Here is a 17,174-nt window from a genome sequence, read left to right on the forward strand (position 1 = left end):
GACAGGCAGCGTACACGCGGGTGCGGATGACGGTGTGTGAGTGACAGGCAGCGTACACGCGGGTGCGGATGACGGTGTGTGAGTGACAGGCAGCATACAAGTGGGTGTGGATGAGGGGGTCCGAGCAACAGGCAGCATACAAGTGTGTGTGTGTCCGAGAGGGTCAGCAGAGGGGAGGCCTGTGGATTGACAGAAGAGCCATAGGAAACAACGGGGTGGCTTTTGCCTTTGTATTCCCTGTGACTAGCAGAGTCCCTAGGTGGTGCAAACAGTTAAGCACTCTACTACTAGCTGAAAGGTTGGCAGTTCAAGCCCACGTGGAGGCACCTTGGAAGACAGGCCTGATGATCTGCTTCTGAAAGGTCAGAGCCTTGAAAACCCTATGGAGCAGTTGTACTCACCACACATGGGGTTGCCATGAGTCAGCATCAGCTCTGTGCAGTGAACAGCAGCAAGGACAAGCACAGAGCCCCCAGTGTAGCAGATGCCAGCAAAGTAGAACTGTAGCAACCCATTCAGATCGGTACCAAAATAAATCACTTTTGTGCTGGAATTCACAGTTTCCTAAAAGGTAACGTCCTGCATGTAGAGAACATATTGACAAGTGACTGGTCATCATCAACCATAAAATGGCTAAGGTCCACCTGAGAAAACACAGGACAAAAAGTAAAGACTGAATGTGAGAACTGCTATATAGACAATACGGTAAGACTTAGTAACCAACTGGTTCTATAGGTATAAGAAATCAGCGGAGAATTTTAAATAATTCTCAGCTCACGCTTGGAGAATAGAAAAGAAACAATAATGTGCACTGGTTTTGAGGACAGGGTTCAGAGTCCAACAAGCCTTGGTCAGCCCACATCTCTCTTAGTTACTGGTGTAACACTGAGCACTTTATGTAACTTCCCTGAGTGTCGGTTAGGGTAATAATACCTCACCTGTCTATAAGCCTGCTGTAAGAATTAAATGAGCAAATGTTATTAGCATTGGCCCTGAGCAGTGTGCTTGGATCCTTCTAAAGGCTCATGAGTATCTTCACTGTCACCATCATCAATATGGAGAAAACTGGAAAGAAACAAAAGCAAAATACAGCGTTTCCCACCGTTGTTTATGCCTTAGGTAGAAGTTAGACATCCAGAAGGAGATTACCTAAAGACAAGGCTAAAATACAGACTCTAAAGCAGAGGTCGGTTACTTTGCCCACAGGTGGCAAATATGGCATGTAAGATGGGTTCTATATGTTTATACCAGGTGCTGCTTGGCACCTGGAGGCAATGCACAGGTAGATAGCTCCAGGAACTCACTATCAGTCCAGAAACATTCTCCCAGCTCATTTGGGAACTCTGCTGAATTCTCTTTAGGAGCCATCCTGCAAGCTGCAAACACAGTGCTGAGAAGCAGGGAAATAGTGAAGAGAGTTACTTTCTCTTTCCTAATTTACCTGTTTCTGGCGACATATTCTTCAAGGTATTCCCTCTTTTCTCAACCTCCAACTTTATTTGCTACTTTGAACTCGCAACTTTTCTAAATATTCCCAAATCTTCCTCTCCCACATTGCCACCATCCTAAGTAGGTGCTTGCCCTTCATTTCTGTGTTTCTTTAGAAGAAATATGAGCTCCTTTAAAGCAAAGACCCATGCTTTTGTTCTTTCTACTCCTAGCATTTTACATAGAGCCTTATGCATAGTAAATGCTTGTCAGTTTGTTCGATCGTCACATCTTTAATTTCCAGATATTGTTGTCCTTTTCCAATCAGCATTAGCTTAGCATGTCTGCAAGCATGTAATTACACCTAAATCCTCCACGATGACATGAGACTCTTCCCAACCATAGAATTTGCAATACGGCAGGAAGGGAGATGGCTCTGGGATACAAAGGCCTTTAATTAGAATGAATAATTGGAAACTCTGCATGCCACCTGTCAGACTGGTTTGACTCCTGGACTAGACTACAGGAGTCAGATTTAGGAGAGAGTGTCTGTGGAGCCCTGGGCAGTGCAAATGATTAATGTGCTCAATGCTAACCAAAAGGTTGGTGGTCCACCCAGAGGTGCCTCTGAAGAAAGGCCTGGCAATCTACTTCAAAAAAATCAGTCATTGAAAACTCTGTGAAGCACAGCTCTACTCTGACACACGGAGAGTTACCGTGAGTCAGAACTGACTCAGGGGCAACTGGTTACTCATCTATGGAACAAGCCTAGGAAGGGACACAGGACCACGCTGTTCAGAATCCCATAGTCGAGCAGAATTTGTGAAGGGTATGGAGGGGTCAGAAAAGTAGGAGGCAAACCAGAAGCACCAGAAAGCAGAGACAAAGAACCTGTAAAAGAACAGAGTTCAGTTATCAGCCTCAAATATCAAGGAGGGAAGAAAGGAGCTGGGTTCTTATATACGTGGTATTCATGGATAAGTGATTAATATTGATCACTAGTGCCCTTCAGTCTGGAGAGTGTCTAAGCAAATGAAGAAGTAGACGTGGAAGATAAATGCCCAGGGTTCTCTAATAGTCGATAAGCTTTCTGAAAAGGTACCTGGTGCTGTTTACCCCATACGTTCTGTCTCTGCTGTTGTTTCTCAGCTATAAAGGAAATATATATGTGTAAGCTGTGTGTCGTAGGGTGGCTTCAGAACAGAAGTTGAATGCACTGCATACTCTTCTATTTTGCTGCTGTGAATCATGAGACAGAACACGCAGAGATGATCCTTTAATATTGGGCTTACTCCCTGCCTCTTGTAACTTAAAGAGAAGCTAACTGGAATCTGAAAGGGACCGAGAAAAGGCAGGACTGGGAAAGACTCGCACTTCCTGGAACTGATCAAACCATTTCCTATTTGACACATTTCCCATTTGACACATTTTCGAATTTGACTTTTCAAAATACAACACTTTTAAATTAATAGACAGGGAACTTTAACTTTCATTTGAGCTCAGTACAAAAAAATACACACGTACATACATACATACATATATACATAGACCCATATACACATAAATATATATACTCCCTACTTAACTGTGCAGGAGAAAGAGAACAATGAGAAGATCCTGATTACTTCTAAGACGTTAAATCGTGTATTTTAAAAGCATTAAACCTATTTAGATGATACTTCTTGGAATGAGTGTTCTCTTTTAAAAGTTGTGATAGAAATGGAAATATAAAAGAGCTCCTGGGAAGTGGAAGCGTTCCTCTCAGCTCAGGCTTACGGGCTCCTCCTCTCAGCTCAGGCTTACGGGCTCCTCCTCTCAGCCCAGGCTTAAGGGCTCCTAAATAGGAAGGCCTCTTCACCATCATAGCGTCTTAAAAAGAAACCTTGATGTTGTTACGTGATTACCTAAAAGTAATGCCTTCCTCTCAGGACCGGAAGGATATTTTTAAGAGAATGTTAAACTTGTGACAGGAATTATTGATACCTTTGGAATTTTTTTTCAAGTGACTCAGGCTTTCTTTAAGACATTACCTAGGAATTAGTCAGGGACTGCATGACGCCAGTACCCACACTGTTTAAAGTAGAGCATAACTTAGTGAAAGAATGAAAAAATGAGGATGTTCTTTGTGCATTATTCTTATCGTGATGAATGATGCTTGTTTTCCTCTCCACTTTAATTAGAATGTTTCTACATTTGCCAAAGAAAATGTTGGAATGGAGACAAAAACCTGAAATTATAGGAACAGGGCTTGATGTAATAGCTTATTTGTAAAGGAAACACAACTTGTTTGGTATTTTATTGAAACAGGAAGTTCAGAACGTTAGTGCACACAAGTCCAGCAAATTCTCAGGTGCTATAGCTGAGTCATCTGTTGTTGGAAATAGTCTCCCGGTAGTTTTCCCCTTGATTTACTTTTTAATCTTCATTTTGTTGTTTTGAAAGTAGTAGGGGTCCGGTGGGTGTAGGAAATTACAAAGATTCAGTTAGAGATTGTGTACATTTTTTAAATATCAGCTATCAAAACTGAATAAATAAAGCAAGAGGGAATGCTCTCCTATACATAGATGTGCATTTACATAATTACCTATGTACAAAATTGGGAAAACGAAGGTAAAACAATAATTTGCCTCAATTCAATTACTATTTCAAAAGTAACCATTAGTCAGGGAAGAGATTAATAAAGATTAAATATTTTCGGGTCTTATTTCTTTATCTTCTATTTCTTCTAAACAATAAGTGAACTTTTAACAGCAGAAACTAGATAGTAACTTGATTCATAGTATGAAAAAATTATAGAAATGTCTTGAGCTGAATTGGTATGCACATAAAAATTTTTTAGTTTTAATTAGCTGGCTTTTTCCAACAGATTAGGCCAGGACACTGCTTTAAAATATACAAAAACCACTGCTACCCTGACAAGAATTCAGTATTTTTAAAACTGAGTGATGTAATAACAAGCAGGTGGCTGTTTCTAGCTGAACTTAGGAAGGGGCTCCAGGAAAGGCCGCGTGGTAGGATGCATGAAGCACTGGCTGGGACCTAAGATCCCCCAGTCCTCTAACTTGTGTGCCCTGGGCAGCCATCTGACCCCTCTACGAAACTGTGATGATTATGACTGCCCTGTCCATTTTGCAGACACATTAAGAAGATAATGAGATATAAATGTGAAGGAAGGGTTTGAAAAAGTTGGAAGCGCTAAACAAGTGCCAGAAGAAGCAGTACCACCTCTTGGGGTCCAAGAACCAGCTACTTTAGGTACACATACGATTGCCCACAGAGTTCTCACAGTAAGCCCCATCTCCAGCCTGCCTCTCTCTAGAAAGAAGGTCTAGGTTTGTAATTTTACTTCCTTCTTTAGACTGACCTATAAGGTGAAAACTTCATGGCTGTAGATCGAAAGATTTCTTTTAGTTAGTTTTTTTCCCATTTACTAAACAACACTGAGCAAAACAATATCATTATGACATGAAAGAATGGAACCACTGAGTGTATAAATACAGGATTTTCTTTTACATTATTTGAATAGGTAAACAATGCAAGAGGTATATAAGGTAATTTCGGAGCTGCCACAAGGCAATCTATGGTCACTTTTACAACTACAGGTACCCTCGCCTGAAATGGTGAGTCTGCACTGATGAGACCTCATCTCAACAGAAACTCTAACTAATGAACAAATATATCAACTGGAAATGTGTGAACTACATTACACGTTTATAGAGCAAATTTTATATTGCAAATATGCATAGCAAATTTTGAGGTGATAAAAAGCGAAATGCCCATCATAATTGCTAAATTCATCCAAGTAAAAACAGATGACAAAGGCCATTAAAAGGTAAAGAAGGAAGAAAATATGCACTGGAGCAGCCCAGGAATGCTACGCAGAAAACGAGAAAGTTAAGCTAAGTCTTTCATCTCTGCTTACAGCGTAGGACCCTTGTGAAATGGTATCGCTAACCTCGCAGCCACACAAGCTAGAAAACCTGTAGTCATCGTTAACACCTTACCGTCAGTTATAGCTTCCAATGCTTCTTCCTTCCATCTTCACCATCCCTGCTTTCAAAGTTATCTTTAGAAATGTAACTTCCCTTTGCTTTTGCGAGATCAAATTCAAACTCTTCAACAGGGCATTCAGATCATTCACAAAACTTCTCTCAACATAAACCTCCCATCAGCGTCATTACCTGCCACTTTCCCTCTCTTCCCTGTCCCTAAATGCTCGCTGGCTACAAAGCACTACAGTACGTACCATCCCTGAAATCAAGTTATTTATATTTGTTTCTCTTTTTCAAGACTTCACCACTATAACCACTGATATGCCTTGCCTCTCCATCACACTCAACACACACACACACACACACACACACACACGTACACACACACACACTTTTCTACTTGTACTTGTCTCCCAGTTATCAACAAAGCATTTTCTGTGAAGCATTCCCTAGGTTCCCAGGAAAAACTAATTTTGCACTCTTTTGTGGTTTCCAATTGTTGTTTTTATACCACTAGTATAAACAATATAGTAATAAAAAGGATAATTAATATAATATAATTTAATTAATTACTTATATCTGCCTCTTCTGCCGGGTTATGAGTTGAGGGCAAGGTCTACATATTTGTTTTCACTTTTTTCGTCCTCTGCGTGGCACATTGTAGACACTCAATAAATACCTTGAGTTAAAACTGAATCAGATTTGAAGGAGGTAACGAGGCACAAAATGCTATATGGATAGAGTTTAGGAAGACCTGTTTCCATGAGCACAAAAAGTCAAAAGGAGTAATAAGAAGTGAAAATGGAAGGTAGTTGGGGACCAGATTGTAGAGGGCCTTAAAGACCAAACTAAAGTAACTAGACTTTATCCAGTGGATAGTAAGAAACTATTGAATGGCTTTGAGCACGAGAGGGTGACATGCTATTAGTGTTTTGTCAGGATGAATATGGCGATGATGTAAAGGCAGATATCGTTAGAACTGAGTCCTGGCAGGTGGTCCAGCAACCAGAACAGTGGTCGTGAACATGAACGGAGAAAGATTTGGAGTATTCAAAGGGGAGAATCAACAGGACTTGGTGAGGAGTGAACTGGGGGGAGAGGGTGAGGAAGGAGGAGGAGGCAGGGCGGTTGTCTCCAACTTAGAGAGTCATAGTCTCCGAACCTTGAAAGTGGGGAAGGCTTCCTTGCTTTTCAGTTCATTTCCTTTCCTTAATACACAGTAAATTCCTCATCAGGCTTTGTTGTTGGTTAGTTTGGTTTGTCGATTTCCTTGTTATTTACAACCTCTAGGTATTTGTAGACAGATCTTATCTCCTTCCCTTTTAGTCACCTCTTGGCCCAACTCTGCATATTTGACTCTTTTAAACTCTGCTCCTGGGTCTTTCCTCTCTCCAGTCTCTTAAGCATATTTGTTATGTGTTTACAGGTTTTATTCCACTTTGACTAATCTAATAGGTGTCATGAAATAGAAAAAATAAAATAAAATTGTGTGTGTGTGTGTGTGTGTAAACAGTGTGTTGTAACCCAGGGCATCAATCCCATAATATCATTAGTATTCTCTCCAAGCATCTGTCTATAGCCTGTATTCTCCCAATTTCCCCAGGAATGAATCCACACTAAATTTTTTTAAAAAAAAAGGAAAACCAGAAAGTGATAAATGTCTACTCACCTTTAGTACTATATTCACTTCTGTGAGGTCCCTGAGGTTATGGAAATACACTTATTTTCATGGTCCCACTAATATGCACCGTTCCTGTCGTGGATTTAATTGTGTCTCCCAAAAATATCTGTCAGCTTGGCTGGGTCATGATTCCCAGTATTGTACGATTGTGTACCATTTTGTCATCTGATGTGATTTCCTTGTGTGTTCTAAACTCTATCAGTATGATGTAATAAGATGGATTAGCGGGCAGTTATGTTGATGAGATCTACAAGATTAGTGTCTTAAGCCACTCTCTCTTGAGATATAAAGGAGAGAAGCAAGCAGAGACACAGGGGGACCTCATACCACCAAGAAAGCAGTGCCAGGAGCAGAGTGTGTCCTTTGGACCTGAGGGTCCTGCGCTGAGATGCTCCCAGACCAAGGGAAGACTGATGACAAGGACCTTCCTCCAGAGCCGACAGAGAAAGCCTTCCCCTGGAGCTGACGCCCTGAATTTGGACTAGTAGCCTACTAGACTGTGAGAGAATAAATTTCTCTTTGTTGAAGCCGTCCACTTGGGGTATTTCTGTAATAGCAGCACTAGGTGACTAAGACAGTTCCCAAAAGGGCCAGGTCTGTTTTGTCTTCAATTTTCTCATCTTTTTTCTTTCTGCACTTTGTCCTCCTCTTCCCATCCTCTTCCCGTCCGGTGTCTGTTCTCTAGCATGCTTTCCACATTTTACCCTTTGTTAAAGTATACTGGTAGGTAAAGCTTTAGAAGAGAACCACGGAGAAAATCTTCATGATCTTGGAGAGAACAAAGATTTCTCAGGACACAAAAAACACTAACTATAAAAGGCAAATTGATAAGTTGGACTTCATGAAAATTAAAAATTCTGTTGTTTGAAAGATACTATTAAGAAAATGAAAAGGCACATCACAAACTGGGAAAATATATTCATACTCCATATGTCTGAAAAAGAACTTACATTCAGAATATGTAAAGGAGTCTTACAACTCAATCCAATTTTTTGAAAATTGAGCAAAACAAGAGCAGATACTTCACAAGAGGAGATATATGATTAGCAAAGTAGCATATGAAAAGATGCTCAGCATCGTTCATCATCAGGGAAATGCAAATCACAGCCACAGTGAGATACTGCTACACACCCACGAGAACAGTCAAAATTCAAATATAAAGTGAGGGCAAGATACAGAGCACCTAGAACTGTCAGATTTTGCCAGTGTGGATATAAAACGGCACAAACACTTTAGGGAATTAGATGTCAATTTGTTATTAAGGTTAAAGATATACTTACCATATGACCCAGCAGTTCTAGGTATTTACCCAGAGAAGAGAAAGCATATGTCAGCAGAAAGACTTATACACAACTGTTCATAGCAGCCTTATTCATACTATCTGATAAGTGGAAAAACTTGACTGTCCATCATCAGGTGAATGGATTTAAAAAAGTGGTTTATTCATAAAATAATACAATGATAAAAGGAAACTGATAACACGCAGCGGCGTAGATGAATTTCAAACACGTGATGTTGAGCAAAAAAAGCAAGACACAGAAGAATACATGCTGTGTGAATCCATTTATGTGAATTTCAACGATAAACTAACCTAATCCATAATGACAGAACAGATCAGTGTTTGTTTAGGGACGAGAGGGGCTAGGGGGGAGACAGCTGAATGCAAAGGGCCATGAGGGAACTTTAGGGGATCATGGAAATCTTTATCTTGACTGAAGGGTGATTATGAGGGTATATATATTTGTCAAAAGCATCAAATTCTGTACACTTAAAATGGGTACATTTTACTGCATGTAAATTACACCTCAATGAATTTTATTTTAAAAGTTAAGTACACATTGCTAGAAAATGATGAGGCTACAGGTTGTTGGCACATCTCTGAATTTAAGCCATTGCGTTCCCTCCCCCTCCTGCATTTAATTTATAATTAATGTTAAAGGCATCAACCAGAAGGGATGGGGTGAGAATTTGGGGACGGAAGTACCTTCACCACCTTCAATACGTTATATGTTGTTCTTAGGTGCAGGTGAGTCAATTTCAACTCAAAGCAAGTCCATGTGACAGAGTAGAACTACCCCATAGGGTTTTCTTGGCTGTAATTTTTACAGAGGCAGATTACCAGGTCTTTCTGCTGTGGAGCCACTGGGTGGATTCGAACCCACAACCTTACAGTCAGCAGTGCTTAACTGTTGGCGCCACCGGGACTCCTTTTGTGGGCACTACTTATTCATGGAATCCCTGGGTGGCGCCAACAGCTGAGCGCTCGACTGCCAGCTGAAAGGTTAGTGGTTCCAGCCACCCAGAGGTGCCTTGGAAAACAGGCCTGGCGCTCTGCTTCCGAAAGGTCACAGCCTTGAAAACCCTATGAAGCAGTTCCGCTCTGCACAAATGGAGTCGCCATGAGTCGGAATCAAGTTGACGGCAACTAACAACTTATCCTTAAGGCCAACCTTGATTTCAAATAAATAAATGCAAAGTAGGTTGTTGTATCAGTTATAAGAAAAGATCTAAACTAGAATTTCTCAGTTACTAACTCTGAAACCATGACTAGTCTCTTGCATTCTCTGAACTTCGGATAAGGTCAATATTCTTTATACTATAGTTCTATACTACATTAAAAAGTAGAACTATAGGGTTGCTATGAGTCAAAATCGACTCAACGGCAATGGGTATAAAGGTATTCAATTTCCATGAAAATAAATGTGCTTTTTTATAGTGCTTGATATGTATGCCAGTTTTAGAAATAATTTAGCTAAAATACCAGAGGTGTTTATAAGTTTACAAATCAGTTTTCAACTAAGTTATTAGTCTTGATACAGTTTATTTTTTTTCTCTGTGTGACATTTTACTTTTGCAAGGCACTTTGGCATTTATCTCCTTTGATCCTCATAACAACTCTGGCAGCAAGAGGCTCTGAAAGGTTCTGAGACTTGTCTGGCTGAGAGACTGGGACTAGAACCCTGGTCTCTGACCCGTGTACTCTCGAGCTCTCCTCAGTTCTCCACACTGCTTTTCACGCAGGCCAAGTAGCGGCACAGAATACAGGTGGTGCCACACTTTGTCTGCTTTGCCCTCCAGAGACAGCTCCTCCACAAAGCCTCATCTCAGACCCAGAAAAGAAAGCAGCCACTTGAGGCCACAGGACTTGTTTCACCTGCCAGCATGAGTTTTTTGTTTGTTTGTTTGTTTCCCACCGATAGAAAAGCCATTTAAAGAGAAGTAGTAATCTGGATCAGTCAAATCTGCTGTCTCTGTTGGACTCCAGGACCCTAATGACAGAGGTCTTTGGGTGACAAACGGTTTGCTCTCAGCTACTGACTGAAAGAAGGAGCTCGGGTGGTACAGCTGGGTTGTTTTTTGCTTCTGTTTTGTTTTGTTTTTGTTTACCCTAATGACGATTTAAAAAATTCTCTAATAAACCTCCAGGATTATTTGTTTGGGTGGGCTAAAATACAGTGGAATTTTATTGTGAACATTGAATTTTCCAGCATATTTTTATACAGACAAAGATTCTTCGAATTATAAACTGAAGTGCAATAGAAGCTATTGAAAGAAGCTGGGGTAAAACTGATTTGCTAAGTATTAAGGAATAAGAGAAAAAAGTAGCCCAGGAGGAACCAAAAAATGTCCCAGCGGAAAGGAAATTAAGACATTGTTTAGAATCGTTCCTTCATTTTATAGATGAAGAACGAAAGACTAAAAAAATTACATGATACTTGAGCTATTTCATGAAAACTCAATCTTTTTAATCCTCACATCAGCCCTGTAAGGTATGTGGAGGGAGAATGATGTTTCAGAGCTTGTGACCCCACAGTCAGCTGGCCAGTGGCCTCCAGAGAGCCAGAAAAACACCCAGGCCTCCCTACCCGCAGCGGATGGCTCTTCCTAGGCTTATAAATCTACAAGAGTTATTCATGCCTGGGGCACTTTTCATCCCTTTTTACAAATGTTGATCTTTCCTTTCTAAGAGTTTGTCAGTTGTCCCTTATCTCTCCCTGTGCCCCTACTCCCTTAGGACTACCTATTCATTGCAGAAGAACCCATTTAAGTGTCACCCAGGGGCAGTAAGTATTTTGAAATTTAAGAGCAGAGTCCCCTGCCTTTCACTGGATGTGTTCCTGGAAACCTCGCTGTAAGGTAGATAAAATTTTACAGTTGGGGTTGCGTTCTGACCTGAGACTCAGCAACAAATCAATCATAGATATAAACAATATGTCCTTAACCAAAATGTAACACTATAAACTTCTATTATCATTTAAAATAATAATATTATGCTTTGAGTGGCCAGACTGTGTCCGCTAACCTGTGAAGGGGAGAGGAAGATAAATCAGAGAGACAGCGTGTTCCCTCAAAGTCTAGTCTGCAAGGATGGAGGAGGGTCAGTGGTTACTGGCCTTGTGCCATCATTGGAAAGGTGGTGAGCAGCTGAATTTTTTTTTAAAGTATTGGGAATTGAACAATTTTTGTTTTAATTTTAAAAAGTGCTAAATTGCTTTTCTAAAAAATAAATCCAGAATGGTATTTTTTAAAACAAATAAAATACTTGTAAACAAGTTTCTAAACATGTGCTAAGGTCATTGACTCCTAATAAGCAGACAGCAAACTGCCAAGTATTACAAGACTCTAGAGTATGGTTTTCTCATACGAATTTTGGAGAATATGCCTAATTATAAGGAAAAATAAACTCTTGAAATCTTCAAATAAAAAAGCTTTTCCCATTTACTTGTATAGAGACTATTCAGCAATTCTCAAAAGAAGGAAAAAAGAGACTTTTGAGAAATCAAATATAATTCATCCCAATTCAAACTGAAAATTCAGTTTTGAGTAAAAGCTTCATTTAAAAAAAAACTGCCATATTTATGGTGTGATGGGTTTTTTTAATTAAACACAAGATTCATGAGCACACAGCCTAAGCCAGTGAGTGTCAACTGAAGGGAGGGGGTAGGAGGAAACACCTCTGCCTTTCTCCCCTCCCTCGACACTGAGAATTAACTGTTGAATGAAGGATATCCTAGGAAGGAATATGTTGCGCATGGGAATGGTATGGAGACGAAGAAAAGAAAAAGTTTGACTACTATGGGAAACCAAGAAGGCTGTATTAAAAATAAAGCTGGGTCCCGTCCAGGGTGTGCTTGGCAATGAAGCACGCGAGGAGGCCAACGAGAAGCTGGTGGAGACAGGACGAGGCCAGGATTAGGCAGAGCAGGCTGAGGAAGGCTAACTGGTTGTAATGCTGGTATTATTCAGCCCCCAGAGGGAGAAGATTGGCTAGGGCTGCGAAGAGTCTTTATGCCCCTGGAGGTGAGCTAGAGCTCAGACCAGGACTCCAGCCTCCGCAAAAGCACTGGGTGGCAATTCAGGAAGAGTAGACAGGAGGCCTACATCCTAAGGGCTGGAGAGAAGGGCACAGTGTTGTCAGTCCTTGGGGCGTACCCCAGCACTTGACTGGGGGTAAAGGACAATAAACCTAGACCTTGTTTTGGAGGCACCAGTGCCTATAGATGAGTAGGATAGGAAAGACAGGTGTCAGCCTAAAGGCAATCCAGAAAGTTCAGTGAGAACTGTATAACTCTATTCATTAAAAAAAAGGCTAATCTTTTAATGGGGTGACTAATTTGTTTTAGAATTGAAATTGCATTAGCTGAGCTAATTTACTTCACCCTATTTTTCTCATCTTTCAAGCTTTGTAAGACAGGGACTGTATTTGATTATTTGATGGCTGGTTCAGTGCTAGATGAAAGTACCCGCTTGTTAATTACTTCATAGATGATAGACTGTTGGTGGGCCTGTTCATGGACGCAGCCGCACACTGTTCAGGGCCTCTGTGATTCTAATTCAGTGGCTCTCAGACTGTACTCCTTGTTAGAATCACCTGGGGAGATTTTGTAACTCCTGATACCCAGGCCACACCCCCTTCTAATTAAATCAGAGTCTCCAGGCACTGGGATTGTTTTAAACCTCTCCAGGTGATTCCAGTGTGCAGTCAAGTTTGAGAATCTCTAATGTAATTCTTTCTCGGCCCAAGCAGCACATTGGATTCACCAGGGAGCTTTAAAAATCCCTGATGCCCAGGCCTCATCCCCAGGTATTCTGATTTAACTGGTCTGCGTGAGCCCCTTGCAGCGGTGTTTTTTAAAGCTTCCAGGTAATCCTACATGCAGCGAGAATAAAGAGCTACCTACCCTTCAGAAGGAAAAAGACTTACAGAACACCCGTCAAAGGGTGGCCCTTTCTAAACTGTTACTTAGAACCCCCAACTTTAAGTTACACTATGGACCTGCTCTAGTATTTTTTTAAGGTTTACAGATTTGCCACCTACCAGACAATGTTTAGACAATCAAATAAAAAGTTCCATAAAACCAAGGAGTTATTTCCATATGTGTTTTATCATGATTTGTGGAAGAAAAAAAAAGAGAGATTTAGAAGCAATCAAAGGCAGTTCAGGACCAAATTTTGCTGAATAGTTTATGTTGTTATCATTGAAGCTTATGGAAAAGATCCAGAGCAGTCAGCCTTTAGACCCACTGAAGAGGAAAAGAACCGAGCGTGTTCACGTTTTGACATTTCTTGAAGCTGTTGAAAACTACGAGGCATGAAATCCAGATTTATGACTATTTTAAAAGTTATTTGTGGATTCCCAAGACGATTGTGTTCCCATCAATTACGTAGCTTTTAAAACTCAAATGACGCTTTTAAAAAAAATCCAAGTTTGGCACACACGGAGTTCCAATCTTGGTTGTCTTAATAACATTCAGCAAAAGTAAGAAAAAAACACACTCAGCCTTTGCTTAAATTACAGCCTGTTATGGAGAACATCAGGTCTCGTTGGTATGTAACTTTTTAGAAAAGCAAAAGCTGGGAGTGATTCTCCTATGCACTTTATTTTCCTTTTTGAATAAAACCAGAGTGAAACCCTTCACATTTGCCAGGCCTTTTCTCTCATCCCTTTCAATAACGTTATGGACTTGATTTTTACTGGAGGTTCCATTATCAAAGTAATACTCACCCGTGCTTTGCCAGGTAGACGAGCACCAGTGACAGCAGTTCGTTTATCCCACTCTATCAGAGGCCAGTCAAAGGATTACCTTAATACTCCCCCTGCCCTGCCTTGACCCAATTTTTTTCTGGATAAGTTCTTTGGTATTTCTCTCAACATTTATTTTTAAAACATTGCAGTGTTAAAACCGGTGCCAATTATAGAAACTATACCCCTGTGCTTGACAACACACGCTTTTACCTAAGACCTTTACTCAGGAACCATAAGGATTCTCTAAATCATTTCCACCATTTTTACTGGTCTTCAGAATCTCCTTGCTTTGACATACTGTTGTCTCCCCATCTCAGACTGTTCATTTTGCCTGCTTCCCTTTCAATGCCCTTAAATTGATACAGATGTATTGGGTATGTTGCCACTAGGCTCTCTCCTGCTGTAAGAGCTGGGGGTGGGGATAAAAGGCCTCTCTTTCTCTATCATTAGTGCTCAGATCTGAGATAAATTGCCAAACAGATGGGGTGTCAGTTGTCTACAATATAGACCTGATGTTATTCTTTATTGGCTTATCACTTTGGGCATTGTATAAGAATGCTTTGTGTGTGTGTGTGTGTGTGTGTGTTAAGCACTCAGTTAAGCACTCAACTACTAGCCAAGAGGTGCTTTGGAACACAGGCCTGGAGATCTGCATCCAATAGGTCACAGCTTTGAAAACCCTATGGAATAGTTCTGCTCTGCACACATGGGGTCACCATGAGTCAGCATCAACATAACAGCAACTAACAACATATATATACACGTACGTGTATGTGTGTGTGTGTCTGTGTATGGTCCCTGGGTGGCACAGACAGTTAAGCGCTAGGCTCCTAGCCAAAAAGTTGGAGGCAGGCCTGGTAATTTGCTTATAAAAGGTCACAGCCTTGAAAACCCCATGGAGCAGCTCTACTCTGTATATGCGGGGTTGCCACGAGTCAGAATCGACTTGACAGCAACTAACAACAACAAACGTGTGTGTGTGTGTGTATGTGTGTGTATTCTTTACCTCCCGAGAGGTTCTGTAATGTTCCTTGAGAGCAGGCTCTATTTCTTGATTCATCCTTGCATCTTCTGTAGCAGAGTCCAGTTCCTTTCACAGGTCTCACGCTGTACAGTGGTTCATAATTTACAAAGCACTTTCATGAATTCAACAGTGTAGACAAGTGTTTGATGGTAAGAATACCAAGATGAAAGACAAGATCCACAAAAACTCTAGGAGGTAGTTATCTGCATTTCACCCCTAATGAAACTAAGTTCCAGAGAGCGCAAGATCACATAGCTAGTTGATAGAAGATCCAGGACTTAATATGCAACAATCATAATTCAAGTCCCAAATTAGGAAGGAAATCTAGTTTGAAGTTGGACTATAGAAATTTAGCAAATTCAGACCTATTTGAAAGAGAAAGATGGTTCCAGAATGTAAGATACGCAATTTGTAGACCTGGATATTCGTAGATTATTACTATCACTGGAATTGATGAATATAAAATTATTGTACTTTCAAATTCACAGGCTGCTAATTGTTATGGATTGAATTGTGTCCCCCAGAAATATGTTGTCTAAATCCTACCCTCTATACCTGTGGTTATAATCCCATCTGGGAGTGGGTTGTCTTTGTTATGTTAATGAGGCAGGATTAGTGTAGGGTATATCTTGAATCAATCTCTTTCGAAATATAAAAGAGATTAAACTCAAGCTAGCAAGCAGAGATGGGGTGAGAGATGTCAAACCACATGAAGACCGCCCAGGAGCAGAAGCTCAGAAGAGACAACGACCTTCCTCCAGAGCCGACAGAGAGAGAAAGCCTTCCCCTAGAGCCGGCACCCTGAATTTGGACTTCTTGCCTCCTAAACTGTGAGAAAATAAATTTCTGTTTGTTAAAGCCACCCATTTGTGGTATTTCTGTTACAGCAGTACTAGATAACTAATAAACTAATCGTCCCTGAGTTTGGCTAGTCATGCATTTTAAGGCAGTATGTTGTGTGATTAATGCTGTAGGCTCTATAGGAAGGCAGACTTGGTTTGAATGCCTGTGCCACCATGTGCCAAAATGGCACCACGGTCAAATTACTTTGAACCTCAGTTTTATCAAGTGCAAAACATGGATAATCATAGTCCCTACCTCAAAGAATTTTTCTAACAATCAAAAGTGGGTATTTCATAGAAAGTACCTAGTAGTTTAATAAGTGTGCTGTATGCAAGTGCTCAGTAAATGGTAACAATTCTCATTTAATATCTTAATTGTTAATTTTAACAGCTACATTATACCGACTTCCTAATGTCAATGAATGAAACTACTAGCTTTTGAGAAATGCAACCCAGAAACCTTGGAGTCCTACTCTCTGGGAGTTTAGAAATAGAGATTGGCTTGGGGGGAGGAGAAAGTAGCTGAACCCAGGTAATAATAAGACAGCTGACATTGATTTAGCAACTCCGTAGGAGCCAGGCCTTGTGCTTGGCACTTATTATCACTATTCCTTCCAACGTTTCTGCCGAGGTAGATATCATTATTGTTTACATTTGTAGAAACTGAGCCTTGAGAGATTTAAGCTCTTATCCAAGGCTACACAGATACTAAGTAACAGCCGAAATTTAAACCCATGTTCTTCCTGGACCCAAGGCCTGATCTCTTTTGACCGTATTATTCTATACTTCTAGGGACAGAAAGACTGGAAACAAAGTAAATGCAAGAGTTATTACAGAATTTGTCAAATCGGAGGCTGTATTAGTTATCTAGTGCTGCTATAACAGAAATACCCCAAGTAGATGCTGTTAACAAACAGAAATTTATTTTCTCAAAGTTGAGGAGGCTAGAAGTCTAAATTCAGGGTGCCAGCTCTAAAGGAAGCTTTCTCTCTCTGTCAGCTGTGGTAGAAGGTCCTTGTCTCTTCAGCTTCTGCTTCCTGGTTCCTGAAGATCTTCATGTGTCTTGGCATCTCTCTTACCCCATCTATCCTCTTTTGCCTGTTTAATCTCTCTTATACCTCAAAAGAGATCGACTCAAGATATACCCTATACTAATCCTGTCTCATTAACAATGAAAAAC

General features: G+C 40.6%; 1 protein-coding gene across 3 annotated transcripts in view; it reads left to right on the top strand.

Moving 5' to 3' along the window:
* The window catches only part of MCPH1 (microcephalin 1), a 287,857-nt gene that overhangs the window by 225,500 nt on the left and 45,183 nt on the right, over positions 1 to 17,174 (top strand). The window lies entirely within an intron of this gene.

This window comes from Trichechus manatus, unplaced genomic scaffold, assembly GCF_000243295.1.
Source record: "Trichechus manatus latirostris isolate Lorelei unplaced genomic scaffold, TriManLat1.0 scaffold00330, whole genome shotgun sequence".
Lineage (NCBI taxonomy): Eukaryota > Metazoa > Chordata > Mammalia > Sirenia > Trichechidae > Trichechus > Trichechus manatus.